Here is an 8856-nt window from a genome sequence, read left to right as displayed (position 1 = left end):
CTTTCTCTCTCTGATGACCAAATCACACATCAGAAGATGGAGAAACGACGACGTTTGGGTCCGTCCTGGACCATTACGAAGGCATATGTGATAGTTTACATACGACTTGCCAATGATACAGGATGGACCGAAACGTCGTTTATCAACCTTCTGATGTGGCGATTTGGTTATAGTATTATCAGTTACGTTATTGTAACTACCTTTCTCTCTCTCTCTCTCTCTCTCTCTCTCTCTCTCTCTCTCTCTCTCTCTCTCTCTCTCTCTCTCTCTCTCTCTCTCTCTCTCTCTCTCTCTCTCTCTCTTTCTTTCCTTCAAAAGAGTTAAGGTGCGTATATACTGAACGCAGGAATTTCCTATCCCGAAGCCCGAGGCGGTCTGCGGACATCCCAGAGACGACGGGCAAGGCCTGAATAAGGGAAGAGAATATTGGAAGGCATTACAGCCGTGATGTGAGGGAGACAGCCCACAAGATGGAGTGGTGGAGAGAGAGGCAGCCACGAGCTGTGATTGGCGGTACCAATGTTGAGATAGTTGGCTCGACTGAGAGAGAGAGAGAGAGAGAGAGAGAGAGGGAGAGAGAGAAGTCGACAAAGACGGAGGGGGAAAGAAACTGGGTCAAGAGAGAATGAGGAAAGTAGATCGACGACCCGAGTTCAAACTCGGTCGACATAGGGAGAGAATATTGGCCGACATATGGAGTAAGCTGGATCGGTAGGAATTTCTAGTGTATGGTTTCGTAGGTTTTTGGTGAAGATTGAGAGTAAGGAATGGTGGTGGAGCTTCAGCTCCTGATCCCTCACTTTTATACACACTTCTCTAATATCATATATCGTATCTGTTCTTTTTAATTACTGTAATTGGAGTTTCCAATTTTGTTTCAGTTCAGTCCAATTGCTCGTCCCTCACACATATCGAAGAATTGTTTCCTAACTCGACTCACAAAAACTTCTAACCATTCCTTCTAAACACGTTGTTGCTAAAGGTACATATCTCTCCTCTTCTCTGCTAGTTTCTTTCTTCCCAAGAAAAATTTCAATTTTCCCCCTCATTACTGTAACTCCAGCGTTATGAGGTCACGTTGTATAACTCTCTGACACTAATCCTCCCCGGGGCCCAAATTGGTCTTCCTGATGTTCGTCAACTTTGCGTATGGAGGAGGTTTTAATTATGTTAATTTTAGCCTCTGGTGGATTTGGTGCTCGAGAGTCTCCGATCTTTCTCTCATTTGTGACTCCAGAAGGTTTTTGCCCATTCATGGTGATATGTTCTCTCGGTCTCCATTCTCTTACATAAATTCCCATTGCCTTACACTGGTTCGGGTTGAAGTCCAGTGACCATGTATCAAGCCTGCTAACATGCTTGTTCTTATTGAGCCTCCTACTGTACCATCTCTGCATTAGTTAATCCTCAATGTGTTTTCGATGTCTTCAGACATTGTTATATTGGAATTTATTTAGATAATTAGAGTACACATGGAGAATTATGGGATCTATAACCAACCCTTGTGAACTTGCACTCGTTATTCTCTTTGATGCACCACCTGTAATTGTCACTGTCTGTTCTATGGCAAGTGTTTCTTTGCCTGATTTAGTGCTCCTGACGTTTGCATCAGCCTGCCTTTCAAACTTGTATGGTAGTAGCCCTATGTGAGCAATCATGTCAAAATATTTTTTGCACTCAAGAAAAATGCAAAAGGATCGTTCTTCCTTTTCCTTTTGGATAACAGAACTCCAAAGCTGAAGTTCCAGATTGGAACTTCACTTTCCAGTCAGTGAAGTCGTGTTCACGTTTTCAACAAAACTTAAATTATCTAGGTGATCCACGAGTTTATTCTACCTCATCTTCTCCTTGCCAGCTTTGCTTCTCAAAGACCGCAGATGTGACATTCAAAGTCTCCGGTTTACCTGGGTATTCTTCTCCCTTCACGGCTGCATTGCATATCCAGTCTTTGGGTTTACCTAGTAAGACATATCCAGTCTTTGAGTTTACACTTAGTGAACCTCGTTTAATACACGTTGTGAGATTTCATTTAGCCTTACATTCTTCTGCTAGGCTAAGCGCCTCTAGTTGTTTCAGAAGCTTCTCTTTTTGTTTCTCTAATTCTTACGAGCTATGATTAAATTCTCATTTACTGCATCATGGAGAGTCTGATGATCTGTTGTAAATACTGGCTCTCGTTGAGTTCTTCAAAGACCTTGTGTTTTTTTTCAATATATCCTCAACCTTACTTGTTCAATGGAGTCTTTTGGTCATTGTTATTTTGCTCGTAATGTGGGTCTGTGGAAGTTCTGGTCGCTCCTTAGCTTTGGAAGCTACGTCTTTCTCATGCTGCTTCTGAGCTTCTTTTCTGCTTCTGGCGTATTCATCTGCTATGGCTCTCGTTCATTTATTGCAGCTCTCTTTATGCTTGTGTCAGTATTTCTTCCACGCTCTTCTCTTCTCTTATTCTATTTTGCAACCACGAGCTGACTTCTTGGCGGGAGGGTAGAGTGCATGTGTGTTGATATTCTCGAATTACACACACACACACACACACACACACACACACACACACACACACACACACACACACACACACACACACACACACACACACACGATGTTTTACTGGGATACATCAGGTGTGTGGGTAGGGCCAGCTGACTCAACACATCTGCATACGGACCCCACATCTGAGAATTTTTGCCTCAGCAACACTATGTCTTTTCCCGGGTGACTTTAGTATATTCTCCCTATACACCTGGGAGCTTTCACGTCAGATATTCACGAACGCGAGGATATTGCCTTGTCATGTGGGGGTAAACGTTCCTTTCAGCAACTGTAAGAATTGCATATATAGTTGCAATACAGATATATTTCTATTTCCTTCTTTCTTCAACTCAAGTGTTTTTTTATTCGTAACACAAATGTTGCCTAATGGCATTCTAATGACATCTTGATGTCGTTCCCGTAATTTTCCAAGTTCGATTTTTTTTTTCCAAGATTTATACAATCTTTAACTAGTTTTAAATTTAATGATTTAATAAAGCTGTTGCGAACGTTTTTGTGTTTATGGCAATTTTTTTAATGTTACTTAAGCTTTTACATAAAATCCCGACCTTGGAAATCTTGATAAATAACTCCCAATTCCTGCTTTTCTTGCTGTTTGGTTTATACGTAACACTTAAGCAACAAATTAGTTCTTTGTTTGATATAGTTTTAGGTTGTTTTGGAAACTATAAATAGTATATTTATATTTAATATTGACTTTACTGTTTTTTTGTTTATAATAAGCTTCAATCTTTGAATTTTATTATTGTTATGAGCTTAGGTACACAGCATATGGCTGTTGCATCAGACAAGGTGCACCAGAAACTCTAGAGAAAGAGCTTAACTAGTGTTGCAATATAGGTCTTTCAATGATATGGAGTGGGGGACTTGAGGACCGGTGGGCAAATTTCGCTCTTCAAGCAAAGGCCCGGGTTCGATCCTCCTCAGATGGTACAAGTGGCATCGTTCCTTCATTTCGTCCTTCTATCCCTTATAAGTTTGAAATGAAAGTGGAAAAAATTGGCAGCTGCTTGATCCGGCTGTTCCTATACGGTCTGACGTCCCTCTTCACAAAATAATTTACAATTTTGCTCTTAATATTTTTATTAACTTGAGCCCTATAATTGGGAGAAATTAAGAGAAAGAGAAAATCAAATAAAAGAAAACAAAGAGATAGATTCAGGTGATGAGTCACAATAACGTGGCTACAGTATGTTGACCAGACCACACACTAGAAGGTGAAGGGACGAGGACGTTTCGGTCCGTCCTGGACCATTCGCAACTGACTTGAGAATGGTCCAGGATGGACCGAAACGTCGTCGTCCCTTCACCTTCTAGTGTGTGGTCTGGTCAACAAAAAAGAGATAGATTAAATGATCAGAGAAGATAAGAGAGAATGAGAAAAATAGAAGGACAGAGAAGGAACAGCTTAGACAAGGATAAAACAGGGAGAGTAAAGAGAAGCATCACCGCATCTTACCAATAGAGAATATGGGAAAGCTGATCAAAAAGAAAACCCGCTTATCGTGTTCTAAAAGAGAAAGTATTTTCGAGAAAGTTAAATTATGTGGAGCTGATAGATGACCTTTTCCCTGTCCGAGAACTTTCCCCAAGAGGTCATCTGTCTTGCCAAGAAAATGGCCAAAAATATGATATTAGCTCTCTCAGTCGACTTTCTCTTTCATGCTCTCATTCTCTCTCTCTCTCTCTCTCTCTCTCTCTCTCTCTCTCTCTCTCTCTCTCTCTCTCTCTCTCTCTCTCTCTCTCTCTCTCTCTCTCTCTCTCTCTCTCTCTCTCTCTCTCTCTCTCTCTCTCTCTCTCTCTCTCTCTCTCTCTGAGCTAATATACACAACACTTAGACGCCTCAAAGTTAGTTTTTTCCTGTCAGTATAATTTAAAATATTTTTTCCTAAACTTCAAAAAGTGATGTATTTTCATCAGTGGAGTACCATTTAAGATAATATTCTTATTTAGTAAACTAGAAATACTGAGATATATTTACTTTTGTTTTAATAGTAATAATTACAGTATAACATTCTCTGTTAACGTTTATTTTTGTTTTGTTTTCCATTCTCAAAGGTTGACACATTTAGTCAGCTAAGGGTCGTGTGAGCTAATGGTCCAAGACCGGTGTTAGTTCACAACCCGACGCCTGTGTTGTTTTTGGACGGTTCCTCTAACGCAGTTGTATGTGCAGCTGGATCACAACCGAAAGGTCTCGGGTTAGATTCCTGCAGCAGGACCTAGACGTTCAAGCAATGTTTTCTCGCAGTCACAAGCTACTGTTGGCTTAGCAGTAAGCAGTTACCCGGGAATTAAGCAACCATTGTAGTTTGTATCCTAAGGGAAAGTTGGCCTAAGAGGATCTTGATAGGCATTACTCCGTTTGCTGAATATGGGAACCATTCCATTTTTTTTTTTATTATTTACAGTTTTCATTTGGCAGATTAGGGTTATAAATATGTACGTGAGAAGCTTCCTGTTTCTGACGGACAATAAACATTGATAATGTATGGAATGTATAAGCAAGAGAGAGAGAATTATTCTTCTAATATCCTGGGAATCTTTCTTCCTTATTGGTGAAAGTTGCCGGGATTTGGTGAAAGAAATCAGATGATCGATGGACCAACACTTGAATTCTTTTGATGGATTGCTTAGAAGTTCCAACACTTTTTTGGTGGGGTTAAGGTTTCACTGAAATGCAGTTTTAGTGACGTCTTGATATATTTAGGTAAGATTTCCTAGGTTGGAAATTTCAATTAGGAACAGTATTATAAGAGAAAAAATAGACATCGTCTTCAATATATTTAAAACAGACGTTTCGGAGTCAATACTCCATCATCAGTAGCTAAAATAATGAACAAATAAAACGCAAGATTACCTGAAAACATCAATATATTTTAAAAATTTTATAAATCAATAACCACTCGAGCTTCTATTAGGATGACTAAAAACTAAACTTAAACTAAAATATACAAAATAAAAAATAATATAATATTCTTTTTAAAATCGTATTGTGAAAAAACTCAACAACATACACTATAAGTTAACAAAAATTAGGGCGTATTTCGTAGGGTAGAATTCAGATCCGTTCAGCTCCGGTACCATTCTCGCTTCTAGGATAGTGTTCCATATGTTGAGCTCTAGACGTGACGAATTAGAAAACAGAATAGTGTGAAAGTGATCCCATTTGTTCTCTGAGATCCCTAATAGCAGATGATGTACTCACCTAGTAGATGTACTCACCAAGTAGATGTACTCACCTAGTAGATGTACTCACTTAGTAGATGTATTCACCTAGTAGATGTACACACCTAGTAGATGTACTCACCTAGTAGATGTACACACCTAGTAGATGTATTCACCTAGTAGATGTACACACCTAGTAGATGTACTCACCTAGTAGATGTACACACCTAGTAGATGTACACACCTAGTAGATGTATTCACCTAGTAGATGTACACACCTAGTAGATGTATTCACCTAGTAGATGTACACACCTAGTAGATGTACTCACCTAGTAGATGTACACACCTAGTAGATGTACTCACCTAGTAGATGTACACACCTAGTAGATGTACTCACCTAGTAGATGTACACACCTAGTAGATGTACTCACCTAGTAGATGTACACACCTAGTAGATGTACTCACCTAGTAGATGTACACACCTAGTAGATGTATTCACCTAGTAGATGTATTCACCTAGTAGATGTACACACCTAGTAGATGTACACACCTAGTAGATGTACACACCTAGTAGATGTACTCACCTAGTATATGTAGCTTAGCTGAGGGACAGTCCTATGTGGAGAGAGATATTACCCATGCGATCATAATTGTTCCTGAGGAGTCTTTTCATATTTTATATTTTAAACTTATGTATTTTTACTTTTACTTTATAGACATTTAGCTTAGGTTATTTTTTTTCTAGTCAATTTAATAGTAATTTTAATGGTTTTTTGACTTAAATCATTGTTAACGATATATTGATGTTTTTAGCTAATCTTGCGCTATACAAAGTGATAGACAAGGTTTATAACCTACAAATTAATCTCTTTATTTAAAAAAGTCAGAATACGCACTGTGAAGTATTTACTTGTCATCTGTATATAAATTACTTACACACGGTGGAAAGAATTTCCTTTAGTCCTCGTCAACAAAGTCTCGTGGTGCCTGTGTGTGTTGTGTGTGTGTGTGTGTGTGTGTGTGTGTGTGTGTGTGTGTGTGTGTGTGTGTGTGTGTGTGTGTGTGTGTTTCTTTTCATTCTCAAAATAGATGGAATAATGTTTCCTTCTTCCTTCATGCATATGGCCTGAAGAAGTCCGTCGCGAGGTGGAATTTGGATGATTTTCTACATTAGAGGAAATATTTCTTGTAATACTAGATAACTTTATGTTGCAAGCTTTCTCGTCTCAACATCTTTTATTTGCTATTATACTTAATTGTTTTTCTTTCTAGTCATTATGATTGTTTTCAAGTCCAGAAATGTTTTAAAATTAGTATCATTAAAGTGAAGGTCACTACGCAGGTGCCTGAGAGGCTTGATTTGATAACCCGTTATTCTCTCTCTCTCTCTCTCTCTCTCTCTCTCTCTCTCTCTCTCTCTTATGAGCCAGGAGTCAGGTATCGGGAAAATTAAAATATTCCACCTGGCAGAAGCAGCTGTCTCACCTCCTTGAGAGATATGCCCCGCCGTGACACATGTGTCACAACACAGCGTCCAGTGTCAGTGTCATACCCACATGTCACGATAAGCGGCACAACATGTCACAGGGGCACACTGGGAGTCTCGGGTGACGCGTTGACTTTACCTATGACAGGAGTTTGTTGGTGGCTCGTGATGGAAAGGGTCTTAAAGTGTGCCCTTCGGTGTGGTCTTCGGGACGTGGTCTGTAGTATATCTGAGACCGTGAGAAGTATACGTGAGAAGTATACGTGAGAGGTATACGTGAGAGGTATAACTGAGAGGTATAGCGTCTGTTCTCACGTCTTCTTGGCACCAATGCCAACTTCGTTATATAATGATGCTAAAAATAATTATTTCACAACAAATTGAATATATTTTTCAAGTACGAACAAGTTCTAAAAATGTATACTTCAGCAACACATTAACGTCAAGAGGTCTGACAACTTGATGGAAAAAAAACTAAAAATATATAATTTTTTTTATCTCAAATGAAAGGTAAATTTTATTTTTTTTTAACTCGCTTCGTACCTGTCGCGTAAATACGATGATGTTGATGATTTAATAAATTACTAATGACACAACTCCCAATAAATCGGGGTTAACACTGGTTTGGAAACAAAGTGGTTGATTTATGGAACAGATTACTATGCAATATAATAGATATAGGATCGAGGGATTGTTTCTACCCATATATATATATATATATATATATATATATATATATATATATATATATATATATATATATATATGTCGTACCTAGTAGCCAGAACGCACTTCTCAGCCTACTATGCAAGGCCCAATTTGCCTAATAAGCCAAGTTTTCCTGAATTAATATATTTTCTCTAATTTTTTTCTTATAAAATGATAAAGCTACCCATTTCATTATGTATGAGGTCAATTTTTTTTTATTGGAGTTAAAATTAACGTAGATATATGACCGAACCTAACCAACCCTACCTAACCTAACCTAACCTATCTTTATAGGTTAGGTTAGGTTAGGTAGCCGAAAACGTTAGGTTAGGTTAGGTTAGGTAGGTTAGGTTGTCGAAAAAACATTAATTCATGAAAACTAGGCTTATTAGGCAAATTGGGCCTTGCATAGTAGGCTGAGAAGTGAGTTCTGGCTACTAGGTACGACATATATATATATATATATATATATATATATATATATATATATATATATATATATATATATATATATATATATATATATATATATATATATATATTCTCTCCTGCCGAGAACAATAAGCTTGTATTCCCTGGCACAGGTTCAGAGGGAAAGTTAGATAGGGTGAATGTACTGCTTAAGAGATATAGCCCTCTCTCATCATGAGCTGTGATGCTGCTCATGGATCTCTCTCATCATGAGCTGTGAGGCTGCACATGGATCTCTCTCATCATGAGCTGTGAGGCTGATCATGGATCTCTCTCATCATGAGCTGTGATGCTGCATCATGGATCTCTCTCATCATGAGCTGTGATGCTGCTCATGGATCTCTCTCATCATGAGCTGTGATGCTGCTCATGGATCTCTCTCATCATGAGCTGTGAGGCTGATCATGGATCTCTCATTACCAGACGAGATAATGCTCAGTAAAGAGGACAATCCACACGAGGTGCTAACACAA

This window comes from Procambarus clarkii, chromosome 82 (assembly GCF_040958095.1).
Source record: "Procambarus clarkii isolate CNS0578487 chromosome 82, FALCON_Pclarkii_2.0, whole genome shotgun sequence".
NCBI lineage: Eukaryota > Metazoa > Arthropoda > Malacostraca > Decapoda > Cambaridae > Procambarus > Procambarus clarkii.
Note: the sequence above shows the minus strand (reverse complement) of the source record.